The sequence below is a fragment of the Ovis aries genome, chromosome 12 (genome assembly GCF_016772045.2).
Source record: "Ovis aries strain OAR_USU_Benz2616 breed Rambouillet chromosome 12, ARS-UI_Ramb_v3.0, whole genome shotgun sequence".
In the NCBI taxonomy this organism is placed as follows: Eukaryota; Metazoa; Chordata; class Mammalia; order Artiodactyla; family Bovidae; genus Ovis; species Ovis aries.
Genome location: NC_056065.1, coordinates 57,729,840 through 57,748,446, shown reverse-complemented (window position 1 = coordinate 57,748,446; position 18,607 = coordinate 57,729,840). Strand labels below are relative to the sequence as shown.

The 18,607-nt window shown below is 44.5% G+C and overlaps 1 protein-coding gene and 1 pseudogene across 3 annotated transcripts in view; both read left to right on the top strand.

The window, feature by feature from the left end:
• The window catches only part of ASTN1 (astrotactin 1), a 361,638-nt gene that overhangs the window by 37,009 nt on the left and 306,022 nt on the right, over positions 1-18,607 (top strand). The window lies entirely within an intron of this gene.
• On the top strand, positions 1,618-18,579 carry LOC121816045 (large ribosomal subunit protein mL63-like; annotated as a pseudogene).

The following is an 18,607-nucleotide window of genomic DNA, read 5'->3' as shown; positions in this document are numbered from 1 at the left end:
GACCCAGGGATTGAACCCAGGTCTCCCGCATTGCAGGCAGAGGCTTTAAACTCAGCCGCCAGGGAAGCTATACATGTAGATATGGTTCCTTCTTTTTTGGCTATGCCACATAGTATGTGAGATCTTAGTTTCCCAACCAGGGACTGGACTTTCAGTCCCTGCATTGAAAGTGCGAGGTCTTGACCCCTTGACTGCCAGAGAAGTCCCCAGATCTTGGGTTTCCATTTGAAACTTTAATATAAACAAATTCCCATATTATCAACATTTAAAAACACTAACTTTATAAACTCTGAGAAGGCAGTGGAGGGGTATAGATGGTTTACCACTAACTTCTCAGTGCCTAGTAAATAAACATTTGTTGAATAAAATGAACAATGATTTTCTAGCCATACGAATGTTTGGTATTCTACTGAATAACACTGATGTTTCCAATTTGCTTTCTATTATACATAATGCTGCAGTGAACATCTCTGGTATAACAAACCTCTTTTGTATTTCTGATGGTTTTCTTCAGATACATTCCCAGCAGTGTAATTATATACTCAGTCAAAAAGGATATGAGCCTTTTTAAAGGTCTTAGAAGATAATACCAAGTTGCTTTCCAGAAAGGTTGCATTAATTTACACTTCCACATGAGGTATGTGAGAGGCACATTTCACTGTCCTCCAGACAGATAGCAAGTTAACAGATACCCAGCACCACACAGCCTGCTCCATCCATCTGAGAAGATGGACAAGACCAACTTCCGGCGAATTGAGGGGAAAGTGTTTTTAAATAGAATCTTGAGAGTGAAATGTCATGTAGTTTAATTAAAAAGAAATCCAATAAGTGCAAAACGGGGTTCAGAGTAGAGAACGTGTGAGGAAAACTGAAATACGTAGTTTTCTTCTGCTCAAGAGACCTAACTGCCAGCCCCTGCCAGCCTCAGAGGAGGCTCCCTGCTGGGAGCGAACAGTAACCTTGTCTGCCCTCGCCAGTCAGAGTCAAACACTTTAACGTGGACCAGGCTTCTGCCAAGCTCTCTGGGTGACACTAATCCCTGATTTAATTACCCTTGACAGTGTGTGATGGGCCCTAACGAGCTAGGGTCCCTAATGAGCTTCGTCTTGAGGACTTAGAGCATTACCTGAAGGGGGTGGTCCTCACCCAGGCTGACTCTGGTGGGTGCAGAAAACCAGTTCCCAGCTCAGGGACCTCAATGCAGGTGGCAGAGCACCATCTGGTGACCTGCAGGGTGATGCTTCTACGTGAGGAGGGGCCACATTGCAGCTTCCAGGCCCTAACTCATTAGCCAGTGGGTACCACAGGGACAGTCTTAAGCGTGTAGGCATCATGTGGGTGCCATGCCATTTTTCCTGCCATGCAGTTGTCTTTCTGAGGACGAGGACCACATTGCTTCTGTGTTGCTCATTAAAAGTCTCCTTACTGACAAACCATAGGGCTGGGTGGGAGGGCGGCTATGCCTGCTGGCCACTCTGGAGGGGTCTTCTGACCAGGGTTACGTATCCAACAAGATTTAGCCCTGGTCTTCTTTGGTAAGCATGACAAGATGACTGTGTTAAAAAAGGAATTTCAGCCCCGGCGTGCGGAGCGCAGCCGGGACGCGCGGCTGGCCCCATGTTTCTGACCGCGCTGCTGTTGCTGCGGCCGCATCCCCGGCCGGCAGTGGACTGGGAAGCGCTGGCGGCCGCGGCGAAGCAGAACATGATCCGTCGCCTGGAGATAGAAGCGGAGAACCACTACTGCCTGAGCCGGCCCTTCCTCACAGCCGAGCAGGAGCGCGGCCACGCGGTGGCCCGCAGGGCGGCCGCCTTCGAGGGGCTCAAGGCGGCGCAGGCCGCCCAGTTCTCCGCGCACCATCGGCTGGAGGACCAACTCGACCACCTCAACGTCACCAGGAGGCGGTCCTGGCCGTGACCACCCTGGCCCCCGGCCCCGCACGCTCCACTGCCCGCAGTCGGGGCTCGTTCGTCCCTGAGGGGCGGTGCGGGCATGGCCTGCGTCACAAGCGACACAAACGTCATTTGTACGAAGCTGCAATAAAGCTACCCACTGTGAAAAAATAAATAAATAAAGGAATTTCAGTAGGAAGAAACATTAGAAAGTGTCAAATGAATTCGAAAAAAAAAAATAGCTGAGCTTGCAAAATAAGGTTTGGCCATGAATGAGATTGTCTGTTCACAAGTTCTGTGACTTAGTTAACTGGCGTCTTCATCTGTGAAATGGAGCACATAGTACTCACACAGCAAGATTTTTGTTAATATTAAAAGACAGAAGCACAACGAGGAGAAAGAAATATGGTTTTTTAACACCTTGGGGCACAGCAAATGGCAGGTACTTTTTTGTTGGTTTTTTTTTTTCTATATTTTTTCTTTAAGAGTTAATTCTTTTTTTTAAAAAAACTTTTTGGCCATGGTCGGGCTTCGCTGCTGTACATGGGCTGTATGAATAGGTGTGCAGAGCAGGGACTGCTCTTTGTTTCCGGGTGAGGGCTTCTCGTTGCAATGGTTTCCCTTGTTGCGGAGCCTAGGCTCTAGGTGTGCAGCCTCAGTAGTTGCTGCATGCCACGTGGGATCTTCCCGGAACAGGGATCAAACTCGTGTCCCTTGCAGTGTCAGGCGGATGCTTAACCACTGGACAACCAGGGAAGCCCTGTTTTTTCCTTTACTCAGCTCTCTCCTCAGTGCTTACTCTACACAGACATCCTGACTCCCAGGCTGAGGGAGATTTGGGTTGACAGGCGCTTCCAGATCTGGTAGCAACGTAGACCCTTTCTAACAACCTGCTTCCTTGTTTGCTGGGATCCTCAGATCCTACAAAAGCTGCTGTCCAGTTTTACTTCTGCATCCAAACCTATTTCCTATTTCCGTGTCTTTAAACTGGTTTTTAATTTGATACTGAAATTATAATTGTCTCTTTCTTTCATATCTGGTTCCCAGCATTCTGAATGTAAATTTCTCCCGTGGATCAATTTGTTCTATGAAGGAAATGATTATATATCCCTGGAAGTTATACTTTCATCCCTTGCACATGCTTACTGGCATTTTTTATATTTCCTGAAGGTTATTCATGAATTTCCTTCCCTAGTAAGATTAATCCTATCAGCTGGTAAAATGAGGCATCTTCACCTACTGGTCTAGTTGGGCTCACTGACCTGCTAGTACAGCATAATGGTGGCACCATCCTTCCTTGGAGCTCATTTTGTACCTCTGACAAACAGGCTGCTGGTTCTTTCTCTGTTCTTACACTGACACTTCTTTTTTGGCTATCATATTCCTAATCCATGCTGATGAGAAATTACAGCCCTCATATTATATTCAGAGCTGAGACGAGTGATTGCTATGTCCTCAGGTCAGTGGCCGATCCAGAATTTACTGGGTTGAGTTCTTAGTTCTATCCACTCCTCCAGTTTTTCTTCAATCCATTCTAGAAAATGAAATAACTCTTTCTCTCAAGTGCCCCCTAAGGGCACTTTTGTTCTTATCTAATACCTAAAGAGCATAAACATACTGTTGAAATCACAGAGGAAAGAGAAGAATCATTTTATCACAGATGTTTCTTCAAGATTTTAATTTAGGAGTTGCTTACAGAATCTTGTATTGAACTAATATGCATACTATCAGACTTGTGTCAACTTTAAAAATAGCAGTGGTACTATGAGTTCCTCAAACTAAGGGCAATAATATTTTCAAATTTGTGGAATAATATTTTCCACAAATAATATTTTCAAATTTAAAAGTAACTTGGCTTTTGAAAGCAATATATGGATAATTTGAGGGGAAAAATTTAACTCTATCCTCATAACATTTGACTTTTAGAATTTTGATTCAATGAAGCAAATATTAAACGTTTGTTTGCAGTTTTTGAATTCCTATGGAAAGGCCAGTCCCAAGCATAGAATTCCTATTGTGCATAATAAGAAAATCTGGGGAGAGTATACCTTACAGATTCAAGAAAGATTCTCTGGAGAGGCTGGTACAAAGATACAAGGTATCTGATGGATACCTCTTCTTTGTTTTCTTTTTATATTGTACTTTCAAATTATGACTCTTCTTCAAAAGTGCATTATTTGTTCAAATTCATCTAATGGCAAGTAATTTTGTGAATAACCTTAAATTCTCATGTAGAGTTGCGATTAAGAAATGTTGAAGGCCTCCAAACCGTTTCTGCTGTTCAATTAAACATTACATTTATGTTATTATATTTTTTATTAGAACTTAATGATTGCTTCACCAGGGCATTGCAAGTTACTATTTGTAAAGAAATTGCATCTCTCTGGAATAAAGGTCATTTTCTGTTGGTGCAGAAGTTGACATGAAAAATTACATCTACAGCAAACATTTATGTTTTGAATCATATGCGTACAGGATGTGGTTGACCTGACAAACTGTTTAAATAAATCATCAAAATGGGATGCCATCCATCCAATAGCTTTGAAAGAACTTGCGAGTGGAATTGTAAAACTGGGGGTTGAATATGTCAGATGGCTCCTGTATGAGCAGCCTGACTCACTGGATTGCCTGGGGAACCGTCAGGGATGCCCAGGGATAAGCTGAATGGACCTCTGGGCCTCTATTCCTTCTTACTCCTGCAAGAAAGAGGTGAAGTGCTTGTAAACAGAGGGTCAGTGAATAGATACAAAGTCATATTCAGAATTGAAGGACAGTGTGGTGGTTAGGATCCTGGCTTTCAGATCCAGATGCAGTGGGTCCGATGTGGTGAAGCTGTGGAGAAGGCACTGGGTGTGGGCAGAATGGCAGAAATTCGTCACTGTGACATGGGTGAAGAATGGGCTTAGATATCAGGGAGACGATAAATGGGTGTTTCTCAGAATAAAAAGCATTAACCATGGGTTAATATAACACTTCAGAAGTTTTAATTTAACATGTTAATAGTTTGTGTCAAGCCAGTAGAGTTTCAGAGAGAAGCTTTAGGTGAGGGAATGGAATGGTAACTTTTGTAAAAACCTGGAGCTTCATTCTTTGCTGCCCACATAATTATGGCCTGCCTGCCCAAGGTTTGTCTGACAGCTCCAACGATTGTTTACCCCTCTTAATGCCTTTGATCTTTGTTGTGTGTGCTCTTTTTTTGACATGGGGCATATGGTAGCTTTAAAATGTTATTTACCTTTTCTTGTCTGTATCTTGAATCTCCGGTCACATTGTCCTTTTCCTTGTGGTATGGTATCACTACAACCTATCACAGAACCTGGAAGCCACTAGATCCTCGGTCAACCTTTAATGGTATTCTTGATGATTACCTTAGCTCAAATTCCCAAGAAAACAGGACCTAAGAACCGAGTTCTGATGCTTCATTTACAAGGCAAGGGCCTCAAAAGTAAGGAGAAGGGGGATGAGAGAGGGAAGACTGAGAAGAGATGTAAGAGGACACATTATCATAATGGCCGTGGCTTCATGACACCGGCCAGGAGGCAGCAGGCCAGCTGACACACACTTCTGGCTCTGCCACATGGAGAGTTTTGGGACAAGGCTGTACCGTTCCCTGGACCAGTCTGTGGAGGGAGGAAGGGGAGATTATCTGCCTGGCTCCTTCCCGTCTTCTATTTTTCATTGGTCAAAGTCTGTACCAAGGAGTTACCTTCCCTGTGCTGCTGAGTTGCATCAGCTGGCTCCTGCAGTGGCCACTCAGCAAGCTAGATCTCACACCCTAAAATGTGGTGCTCCGTCTGACCCAGACAGTGCAAGAGATGCCAAGACTCAAGGGGTCCAGCTGGTTAGCCGGGTTGTAAGTCCCCAGCCAAGGTGGAAGTCTGTCACCCCTAGGCAGGAACTGCCTGGTTCCATGGTGGTTTGGGTCAGTTCATCTGCCACAAAGATAGTTGGGGTGGAGCAAGCAGCTGAGGGTCTCCGAGGCAGGTAAGGCTAAGGGAATCAGATGAAGTTAATAAGAAGAATCTGATAGGATAATGATGATAATGATGATAATGATGATGATGAAGAACTGCAGCCAGCAAGAAATGCTGTCAAGAAAGCACCAGAAGAGATCCACAAGAATCAACAAATAGAAGAAATATTTAATGTAAGGATAAGTTCAACACTCTTCCGTTTAGAAAGGTGAAAGCCAAGAGAAATTCTAATTATGTGAATATGGATTTGTTCACAACGTCTTGGAATATCAGAAATTAGGGGCATCCCTTGAAGCTTGAAGGAGAGACTTAATTTGGGAGAAGTGAAAGGGGGTATTATTATGACTTAATATAGTGGGCAGTAAACACATAGAATGTATTATCCTCGGAGGTGATGCTGTCAGAAAATACAAATTGGTTGGAGAATAATTTAGGTAGGTTTATATTTTATGGCGCCATAATCGGCTACTAGGAGGAAATTAAGACGGTCTAGGGTACAAGTCCTAACCTTTTGAGATTGAGATCACAGAAGACAGTAATGTCCTTCCTTGGTGTCATTTTCAGTGACTGAATCCTGGTCTGGATGGATCATTTGTCTGAGCGTTTTACATTATCTATTTTTATCACTAATATCCATGGTAATTTCAGGGACCTTTTCCCTTGGGGAAGGTGGAGGGTGCTTTTGCATTGTGGTCTCTAGGCCTAGAAAAGCATCCTGCCTTCTGAGAGAAGGACAATGTTCACTTTAAGGATTACTCTGCCTTTGTCAACACTCAGTCTTTTAGCATTTAATTCTCCTCTACAAACCAGGGGGGAATTAAATGGGCCATCAATTCACTTGATCTTTGCATAGTCATTTGAAACACAAATACAATAGAGTACATTAGTTTCCTCACACTCATTCTGAACTCTAGTCCTTTGCTTGCGTTAATCTCTATACTTGGATTGTCTCCTCTCTCTGTTTATCCAAATCCATGCACTGCAAGGCTTAGGCCAATTCCCATTTCTCCATAAAACCTTCTCTGACCACTTCGTTCCTCACAGCCTTTTGCTGCTTTAAATCATTTGACATTTATTATCGTAATCATAAATACTCAAGCTTTATGCTCTCCTGAATTGGCTGCTAATCACTTTGTTTGTACATAAATCACGTTGCTCTAACTGGATTTTAAGCCCTTTTGAGAGCAGCAGTGAGGTCACCTGGTCCTCTCAGGTTGCCCCTGCATGCCGCAGGATGCCAGGCAGTCAGTGGATGCTTGATGAGCATGTGTAGGGGGTGGCAGGTTGGCAGGTGAGAAGACATGTGTGCGCTGCCATCCAGACAGACTTAGGACTGCGGGCAGCGCTGTAGCTCCAGGTGAAAATGCTTCCTTATTGCTTTTTGATAATGAAGGCAGTCCTTAATTTCACCGAGAGCAATAAAAGTTACTGCCCCCTTTTATGGTGTTAACTATCCCCCCAACTCCCCCTCCTCCTCTATCAAAACATACTGGGGAATCCTAAAGACCTTTTAACTGATAATGAAAAGAATTTCTTCTCCTACGCGATTTCAGAAAAAGAATCTGCCTTCTCTACCTTTGTCCTCTTGTTCCTCTGGGCAGTAGCTTCTGTGGTCGCTGTTAGCCAGATGCTTCAGGCAAAATACATCAGATACAGAAATCCTTCGTTACTATTAATAAATTCTTCCAAGCTCAAATCTGAGACGATACTACTGAGTTTAGCCAAAGCAACATCGAGCTTCCCCTCACACCCTCACCATATCTGTGATGGGGTCTCAAGAGCCATCATCTTTTTAATTTTGGTGTAAATGTGGAGGGAGTGGATCCATCTGTAATAGGCAGAGGGAAGACTGGAGCGAGAATGGCCTGAGCAGTTTGGCCTGGGACATGCTACTGGACGTCTGTCAGCCCCACTTTTACTATTATCTTCCAGACGCTTCAAGTGAGGATGGAGTGAGATAAAAACATATAAATTCAGGGCAAGTGAGGAAAGTTTTTTGGGGCCCCACTGGTAGGTTGAATCTCCTACCCAGGATTCTGGCTACCTGCTTTAAACTCATGTGCTCATCTGGCAGAAAAAAATGCTCAACTGTGCCATGTGCTTCTTAGAAGGAGGACTGTGGTATACTTGGAAGGTAGAGTTAAGCCCACAGTGGGAGGCAGCTCCCAAAGCCCTAAGATAATCACATGTGCAGCTGGAAGGCTTCCTTGAAAACATCTCTATCACAGAGAACAAAATTAAATGCCAGTAAATCAAACCTTTTACACAATGGACCTGTCTCTTCCTAGGCAAGATGAAAACAGTCTCGCAACTCTGGGGCTTAATTCCCTTACTTCCCGTCTCCTCACTGATCAGCCACTGGATTTGGTTTCCTGCCTGGGATTAGCTTACAAGTGGATCCTGAGGCCTCCCAGTGGCTTGGCCATGCCAGCTGCTCTCTGCACCCGTGGCCAAGATGTAATCAGCTCAGAGCCAGGGCAGGTAAGCTGCAGCTTGGAATGAATAGCAGCTGTCTGTGGAGAAAGGCTACTGAAGAGAACCCTGAACTCCTAGCACAAATGAAGAAGGAGCCCATGGGCCACCGGGTACCACTGGGTTGGGGGAAGGGTAGGGAGGTGAAGGTCTACCTTCCATGATCTATGATTGCCATCTTTGGGATGCTGGCTTAGGTTGTGCATTTTAGAGCCTCTGTTGCCTATTTCATCTGTAAAAAGGGAAAAAATAGTACTTACCTTACTTCCTCTCCATGGTTCTGATGAGGAGTAGATGTCCCTATATCTACTCCCCACATCTAAGAACTCGAAAAGTGTTGGGCAGTTGTTGGATATTAATTATCATTAGTGGAAATGGAAGTCCAATAATGATTATTGTTTGGTCAGTTTTTCTTCTTTGTTTTAAAAGAATGCATTGGAAATTTTGGTGCAAGTTTGTATTGACCTTCCATATCTCCCACAGACTATTGAAGCCATATCGTGTACAGTGAGGGTTTGCTCAGGACCACTCACAATGCTTTCTATTCAGCACATACTGGTTTCCTCGACCCCTCTCTATGAAACCATGCAGAAGAATGGTAACTGACCCTGTGGTTAAGTCCAGCTGAATGGGGTTATGTGTGGTTTTAAACTAAGTGAGGCTGAGCCTACCACACTGGGTGTTCCCTGCGATGCTGAAAGGTGTCCTGACCTTGAAGCTGGGGGCTCACTCTCCAGGGAGTGCTTCAGCCAGGGTCGTCCATAGCTGGAAGAAGGGGGAGGGGTCCAGATGAGGCAGTGCAGTTAAGTATTTTGATTCTCGCTTTCTATCTCAAGGGATCTTCTCTCTCAGCCTTTTCCATAATTTACTGCAAGCAGCTTGAGAAGACCTTGGATCTGGGGCCTTTCTGCCTTCAGTTCTTTGAAATAAGGAGGATCATTCCCATCACCTCTCTTGCGGGAACGCAGTGAATCTGATGAGTTAGGTAACGTCTGGACAGAACACTGGGTCCTGTGAAGTAAGGAGTGTGGGGTGGCCAAATGCAAAACATAACTCAAGGGGTGCCATGAGTGGTCACCTCACCAGGATGAGGGGTGGTCACGCCTGCCCAGCAGGCATCTGAGTGGCATATGGGGTTGGGAGCAGGGAGGAGTGGGAGAGGGCAGAGAGAGATGGGAGTGTCCCCACTCAACTCCATAAAAATCTTCTCTCTAGCACCCTTGACCTTGCAAGTTGAGGCCTGGCCTTGCTGCCACATTCTAGCACCTGTCAAGTACTTCTGAGCTGCCGCTGCTCCACTCTAGCATTTCCAGATATTATGACTAATCGAGTTGACAGGAAGCAAAGACAGCTCCACTCTCTGCATTTTGCTTTGAGCAGCATCGGGCTCTGAGGCTACTTGAACAGGCAAGACTTGGCTACCATCACTTCCGGTCCCCATCTCCTCCTGCTCCAAGCCTTCTGCTGTCCACATTCTCTCAGCCCCTCAGTCACACAGGGCTTACCCCCACTATCCCTTCATATCTCTTACAACTCATTTAAAAACCACTTGGGCTCAAGGAGAATAGGACTTGGCAGGTAACAGTAGGGTGCCCATCGATCTCTTTTTTAACCCCACAACCCCAAAGTGCTCCAGGTAGCAGCAATACTTCTCTCCCTCAGCATTTATGCCTCTGCTTGAACCAAGAAATCAAACTGCTGGCTCTGTGCTAAGTGGGTCAAGAGGTCCTCTTGTGTGCCTGCCTCTGCTTCAGCCCTGTTGACAGCATCCCTGAGCCATTCTGGGAATGATTCCCGTCCTGCCCCGGCTTCAAATTCAACACGTTCAACCTCCCTCCTGGGTTATAGCTGGGTCCTCACCACGAAACCCAGACTTTTCAAAGGGGTGTGCAGAACATTCGCCATAGCCTGTCTTTTCACCTGGTGTCAAGGCCTCTCGGATGTGAGAGCTAATAGAGGCTTTGGAGAAGCTGGAGGAAGGGGAGACGGAGGCGGAAGTGCTGACTTTCACAGATCATTTCTTTTCTGCTACGAGTACGGAAAGGCTATCTCCCTGTATTTTCACCCCAAACCTGAGAAAGTGACAGAGTGAGAGGATGAGAACCCTGAGGCCCAGAGGGGACAGTATCCTGCCCACCATCACATGGCCAGCCTGCTGTACACCCAGGTCCTTCTGATTTCAAGGGCCCTGTTTCTCCACAAATGTCCTTTTCCTGACTTAAAGTTCACCTGGGCTCATCCTTCCATTTCCCTGCTGAGCAAGCAGGGTGGGTATCACCTCTTCAAGGTTGCTGGCCTTTTTTAGGAGCACAGATCTCAAGCTTTTACCCGGTGTCCTTCCTATAAGCCACCCAGAACTCCCTCCACCGCTGCAGGATTATGAGGATGGCTGGTGGCTCTGTCTCCAAGTCATTTGATTGAAACTGGAAGCCTTTTAGCCTCATGAAGCTCACAGGTGGTTTACATGGTGTGTAAAGGTCAACACTGATGTCTTGACTCTGGCATGGCTGCTCCTTATGTGAAGATGATAGCAGCAGCAGTGACAATCACAAACTAAACCAAAGACAAACAAAACCGCGATCAGAGGACAGACTGGAATTAGATCTGCTGAGCTCGGTTCAGAAGAGAGAGGAGGGTCCTGGCTAAGGATCCCCACCAGGAGGTAGGAGCCTGTGCCAAGGATCTGTCTTCACCCAGTGCAGCAGGACCACATCATTTGGTCAGGCGGAAGCCCTCTTCCTAATGGCTAGACTTTTCTAATGGACGGGCTTCTCCATCAAACTCCTGCAGCTAAGAGGCAAGCTAGAGGCAGACACCAACTTAGAAAAACTGAGAGGCAGAGCCTGTGTGAGGGAGATAGGAAGGGTGAAACTCATTGGAGAAGAAAGTGCTGTCTTTCTGCAGTGGAGGACCCTCCTGTGTCTGGGAGTCATGAATATTGCATCAAAAGCATCAGCTTATTTAAGAAAAGGAAAAAGAAACCTAGACGCTGAGAGAATTAAATAACTCCTGGGAACTAGCCTTAGGAAAGTCTTTTCAATGTGATTGTGGAAATACGTTTCTGTCAGGATTTTGGCCTTGGATTTCCAGCTTTGTGTGAATCCAGATCAAGAAAACCCCTTTGCGATGCCTAAGGGGAGGAGAAAGCCCTTCGTAGAAAGACAGTGGGTTATGTGACTTCAGAAGCAGTGGGGCTCTGGGTACCAACAGGCTTCTCAATGCCTGGTTTCCATGCTATCGTTATGTAAAATTTCCCAGTGTTTAACTTTCACCAGGGTAGTTGAGGATGTATTAAGTTGAGTATCGATGTTGCAGCTCAGCATTTTAATACTTCAATTAAATATCAAGGAATCACAGAAACATACTTCGAGGAGACTTTCCAGCATGAGACCAGAGACCACAGCTTTAAACTGCCGCTCCCTGTTCCAGCTCTGAGGCCACGCTGCTGCTGGTTTTGGTGCAGCAGGGAGCAAACACACATTAGCAAAACATGGCTGCTTTCTGGTGCCTCACAGAAAAGGAGGAGGAGGAGGAGGAGCCTGTTTCCTGGAAGACTTGGTGAGTTTTTGACTGTGGATCGTGGCACCTGGCTTCTGAACCAGAGAAAGGGTTCTTTCAACAGCTCCCCATGGCCCGGCCTGCCCCGTTGCTTTCCCTGCTATTTTAGGACTGAGGGGGGTGGCTTCTGATAGACAACAAGAAGATTGTTAGTGGGCATACTTGGGGTAGTTCTTTGTGATACTGAGAATGAGACAAAATGGAAGGAAGAGCAAGAATAACTACAAAAGGCAGAAGGAAAAGTAAGAGAAGCTCAGAAGGCATTAAAAAGTGTCCAGAGCTAACTCCGTATTGTTCTGTGTGGGCAAGGCCATTCCAGGAGTATATGGAGTTCTGGGAGAACTGGCTCCCAGAACTCAGCTGGCTTCGGCATTCAAGTTGCTCAAATGAGCGGAAGGTTTGGGAAAAGAGAAGGCGGGGAACTGAAATACCCTTTGCATTTCTGCAGCTTTGTCTGAGTTGAGAAGGGCTCTTTAGCCAGAGCCTCCAACCAGAACCTTGTTTCCATGGCAACCGACTTGCAGCCTGCAAAGCTGTGACAACCCACTCTGGATCTAGTGTTGCTGAACCAGAAAATGGAATAGGAGAAGTTTGGTTTCCTGCATTATTAATATTAAACATATTCACAGAGAGGTATGTAGGAATCTGTGTATTCAGTAGTGAATGCCATTTTTCTTCCTTGACCTTAAACATGAATGCACTGGATAGGTTCTAGAATACTGGGGTGAATAAGAAATAGCCTTTGACATTGATGAGGCTACCACCCCAGGGGATCTGTGCCATTTGGCATTTACGTGCTGGGCATTGCACAAGCACAGAGGAGGGTGTAGCTAACTCATAGGGGTTGGGAAGTTTTCCCAGTGATAATAACATTCAAGAACTGACAAAGAAGACATGAACAGGAATTTTCCAGGTGGAGAATGTGAGAAGAAGGGAATTCCTGTGGGAAAAATATCTTTACAGCAGGAAATAAAGCAAATTATGATTTTGTTTCTTGACATGTCTTTGAGATCCGCCCCCCGCAACCTGTCTCTCATTAGGTTCTGCCCTCTCCGGAGCTTCTGCCCATCAGCCCGTGAGCTTCTGGCTGCAGCATTACTTCTTTGGGTTGATTTAAAATCTGTGGACTAGGACTTCCCTGCTGGTCCAGTGGTTAAGAATCCGCCTGTCAATGCAGGGACACGAGTTCAATCCCTGGTCTGGGAAGAACCCACATGCCTTGGAGCAACTAAGCCCAGGAGCCACAGCTACTGAAGTCCATATGCCTAGAGCTCCACAAGAGAAGCCGCCACAGTGAGAAGCCTGTGCCCCACACCTAGAGAGTAGCCCCCCGTCGCTGCAACTAGAAAAAGCCCAAGGCAGCAATGAACACCCAGCAGAGCCAAAAGTAAATAAACAGGTACATAAAAGGCTGTAGACTGACAGGCTCTCCCAGTCCTTTATGGGGCTCACTTACACACTTAAGGGGGAAATGCATTTCTAACCTTATGTAGAAAGATAATACTAGCAAAGCAAGTACCGTGAGAGGCTCAGAGGATGGTCAGGACTGCCTTTTAAAGACAGCTTGTAGGGAACTGTTTGAAAACCCTTTTGTTTGGGGATTAGAATACTTTCTCCCTAAGACATCCCACCATTAGTTTGCGTAATGACTTTTTTTAAAGAAAGATGTACCTGTTCTGAACCACCTAGTGGTCTTTACTTTAACTAGCTGGTTTCTTTATGCTTCTAGGGATATACTAATTTGCATACTGACACCAAGAATATCAAGACAAATTACTTCTCTCAGAGCACTGGAGAGCGAGGCTCACCTCAGTAATAGTCCATAGAGCCCCCCTAGGATCAGCACCAGTCATCCTGTGAACACGCCATGCATATTAATTGGTGATAATTGAAAAATAACACCCGTCATCCTTAAAGAAGAAAATCGCCTCAACTGATTGCACTTTTATACAAAAACTATTTTATTACCTAGATTCACTAAATTATCCGATTGTCATTATCACATTCAGTATTATTACTAATATATATTTGGTCTTTTATCCATTCATCTAACAGCTATGTTTAACACAATGTGACGGGGAAATAAATACAGAAAAGAACAAGTCCTATTCAGAAGAATCTTACAATTTACTGTGTTTATGGGCTGGTGGGTGGGACATTATAAATAAATATAATACAGAAAATGAAGTAGTTGCTGTATATGTGTACATATATATATTTGTGTGTATACATACATAAATATATATACATAGAGAGAAAGTGGGACCTATATCGAGTACCATGCTTCACATATAACACATTCTGTAAGTGTGAAATGATTGATAGGATAAACATGATGTAAACATGCAGAAAAGAAGGGATTCGCTTTGATGGATGCCTGGGGCTTCCAGAACAGAAAAGCTGTACAGAGAAAGTAACATTATGTAGAATCTCAAAGGATGATGGCTATTTTGTAGGTATGGAGGAGAAGGGCAAGCCAGGCTGAGGAAACAGCCTAGGCAAAGGCTGGGAGGAGGCCTATGGTGCGTGTGCCGGGGAAATGGTGAATGGTGCAGTGACGAGGGATGCAGTGTGAGACGCCTGGAAATCAGGCACTCGCTTTGGAGAATCTTGAACATCACCATGCCTCAAAGTTTGGATTTTATTTTTATGGTGGTGGTGGGGTAGGCAGAAACGAGTAGCCGGTGAAGCTGTTTGAGGAGGAAATCCATGCTGGATGCTTATTGCTTATCCTCTGTGAGCTCCCACAGGACACGGGCTCCACCAGGGGAGGCTTTGGGTCATCTTTGTTCTCATATATCCCGAGGGCTAACCGGGGCCTGGCACACAGCAGATCCTCAGTAGATAGCTGGTGAATGGGGTTCTACCAATCGTTTAAATTCTTGAAACAAATTTAAGAATTTGTTTCTGGGCATGATGAAAAGGCAGATGGAAAGGATTTCAGGAAAGAGATGCAAGCTGGAAGCTAAGTTCAAGTGAACACCTATGAGACTGAAGCTGAGAGTGGTATGAGAAAGGACAAGAACTGTGAATGGGAGGTCTGGGGAAAGCTCCAGAGAACTTGCTCACTGCATAAATGTGAGAGTGAGGGTCAAAAACATCCTCTGTATGTTTAAAAATAACCAGCCTGCTGTTCACCAAGGCTCAGAACTGCAAGAGAGGAGTTGCTTCCAAGTGGAGGGTGGGGAGCAGCTGAGAAGCGAAAGACAATAGCTTTGCTTTTAGAAAAGCTGAATCTGAGGTGCAGCTGGGAAATTCATGTGCATACTCAAAGGGACAGCTAGGGAGTAGAGCTCAGTTTGGGAAAGAAGGGCTGCACTGAAGGGTGTGGGAGTTGTTAGGATAAGGCTAGTAACAGATACACACAGAGCAGGGGCCCTGGGTTTCCTGGGGAAGGCATGGAGACTGATAAGGATGGGACTCGGAGTCCGAGGAAGGCTTGCTTCTCATGAGTAGGAAATTCAAAAGCTTGAGAACTGGGAAGGGAAGTTAGGGCTAAAAGTAGGAGAACGGAGAGTCAAAGAAGTCAGGGGAGTGTTTTCTGATTGAGAATGTGATCAAATAACTGAGTCTGGTGGAAAACCATGAAGGGTGAAGGCTGATAAGAACCCCCTGGATTAGACAGTCAAGAGCTACCAGTCAGGTGAGTAGAATGGTGGAGGCAGGCAACACTATAGGAAGAAATGTTAGAAATGGAGTGCAGAATGCAGAGTGCTTTAAGAGATTTGGCAGTGAATGAAAAGAGAGAGGAGGGTTTGGCTTCAGAGGAAATCACAGTTGAGAAAAGACATTTTTTATGAAGAGAAGTAAGTTTGTGAGCTTGTGAGAGGCAAGCTTTAATGCCACAACTTAACTATAAACTCTTAGCTGTTTCTATAAGAAAAATATTTTGATTTTGAGAAAAGAAGCATAAGATACAGCTTTCATCTACACATAAAATTCAGTAAAGCATCTGAGCACAGTTTTAATGTAATCATGTCAAGCATGATACATGAAGATGATATTTAGTCTTACTAATAAAGTCTCAGATTTCATCTATGGAAAGAGGGCTTCTTTCTGTAAATGGCTGTGAGGTGGAAGAGGTACTCACATTATGATCTGCCTGTCCCTGTTTCGTCATTGCCTGGTGATGGCTGCAGAGTCCCAAGTAGGAGGAAAGTCAGCTTAGACAGAGTGAGGACTTGATAGTCCTACATTTGGGTTTCATGAATTCCTAGGAATTCTGGGTGTCGAGGTACTTTGGAAGGTCACTGGATCTTTCACCTTGCCTCCAGAAGACTTCCGTGAACACTGTCTCAGAATTATAATGTCCTACCCACATTAGCGTCCCTGGGACCTAGTAGTAGTGGTATAGTTTATATGGGAAAGGATCTCATGCAGTTTTATGTGACTGCTTTGTTTTGGCCAGCTAGAGGGCAGAACTGGCATAGAAACAAATGGAAAAACATTTCCCCCCATGTTTTCTTAACCAAATCATATAGCCAAATAGAAACAAGCACATTTTTTTTAATCCCCTTCCTGAAAGTTGAAGATTTTACCTTGTGTTTTCAGAGTTCTAGGAAAGAATTAGTGTTATAGAAACATTACGTTGGCTGAAATGTGGGCAGAAAGAATTCTACACATTTCAAGGTCCCCTACTTACTGGGATCTCACAGCAACCATGACTAGATCAACTTGGATATGTGGGTATGTCACTGAGTGGAAAACCACACTGACAACAAAAAAAAAACTCTTAGGTTTTTGCTTTTTTAAAAAAATCATAATTCAAAAACAAGACTGGAAGACAACTGAACATAAATGATGAAAGCAACATTGATGCAGGTGCCCTGAGAAACAGAAGTGGATAAAATATCTAAGCAATATCAGGGGACTAGCTGAAGAAACTATGCCTCTCTAAATTCATCTTACATAGTATTTAGCATATTCAAAACATGGAGGAAACCCGAAAGACATTCCAGAGAAAATCCTTTTCATAATATTCAATTTGAAAAAGACTCTTGAGTCCCTTGGACCACAAGGAGATCAAACCAGACAGTCCTAAAGGAAATCAACCTTGAATATTGGAAGGACTGATGCTGATGCTGAAGCTCCAATACCTCGATCATCTGATTTGAAGAGCTGACTTATTGAAAAAGACCCTGATGCTGGGAAGGTTTGAGGGCAGGAGAAGTGGGTGACAGAGGATGAGATGGTTGGATGGCATGATTGACTCAGTGGACATGATTTTGAGCAAACTCTGGGAGATAGTGAAGGACAGGGAAGCCTGGCTTACTGCAGTCCCTGGGGTCGCAAATAGTCGGACATGACTTAGAAACCGAACAAGGGAAAATCCAGGATACACATTGCTATGTAGTACGATACAAGTTTTATAAAATTCAATGTTGCACATATAGATATATTTGCATAGAAAATACCTGAGGGAACATTACACTCTAGAAATGCTAATGGTAGTTATCTATGGTGATAGGATTAGGGATGATTATTATTTTGCTTTATCTATTTTTAGGTACTTGCCAAATATTTTTGTAATTATAAAAAACTGTTTGAACCTGCACTTCAATCTCACAAAAGCGTAATTGCACATGTGTTCCCTTATATGTGTCTTTCCATTTCATTTTCACCAAAATAGGGTCTGGATTGGGGGGGGGCTAAATTCATAATCCCCATGGTTTTATGTTTATATTCAGACCTCAGTATGAGTCAGAACAGGCTCCCTTTAGGCTCTGGACTAGAACAAGTCAGCAAATCAGAACTGACTGATCACCAGATACTCCTTGTGGGTGAAATGGGGGGTTGGCATCAAGACTGGGGAGATGGGGGTGCTTCTCCTGACCTGGGCAGGGAAGGGGCTGCCATGCCTGCTCCTCTCTCTTTCCTGCCCTCACTCTTATTCCGCCCTCTCTTCCTCTTCCTCCTCCTCCCCTTTCTCCCCCTCCTCCATTCCTCCTCCTCTTTTCATGGGCTCTGAATCTTTGATGGCCAAGTGCTCCACTGCTGCGCTTGAACTGCATGCACTGGAGGATAAACAGCTGGCTCAGGAAAAACCCGTGAGCATCACTGATAAAATGTACTAGGAACCAGAAGAAAGGCAGAAATGAGATTTCGACTGTGGCCACCCAAATTAGGCTGTTTAAAATCCTGATTTAAAAAAATATATATCGCACAGGGAACTCTACTTAATACACTATGGGAACCTGAGTGGGATGAAGTCCAAATGGAGGGATGTATGTATATGTATGGCCGATTCATTCTGCTGTACAGTAGCAACTAAGACCACGTGGTACAGCAACTACACTGCAATAAAAATTAATTTAAAAAGAAGCAAATAAAGCTACAGGCCATAAAACATGTATGTTTGTGGTAATGAAACTTCTGTGCATCTTTTTTTAAAAATTGGAGTATTGCTGCACATCTTGATTGTGGTGGTGGCTGCCTGACACTACACGTGCAACCAAACTGCATAGGATACACACACACACGCACACACATATGCACACGTGAGTGTAAGTAAGACAGCAGATCTGAATGAGACCAGTGCTTTGTTTATATCACTGTCGGTATCCTGACTGCCATGCTCTGATACTGTAAAATGTTCTACCATTGGGGAAAGCTGAGTGAAGGACCTGAGCCATCTCTACTATTTCTCCCAACAGCATGTCATGCCACAGTTATCTCAAAATAAAGAGTTCAACTAAAAAATAAAAGGTATGT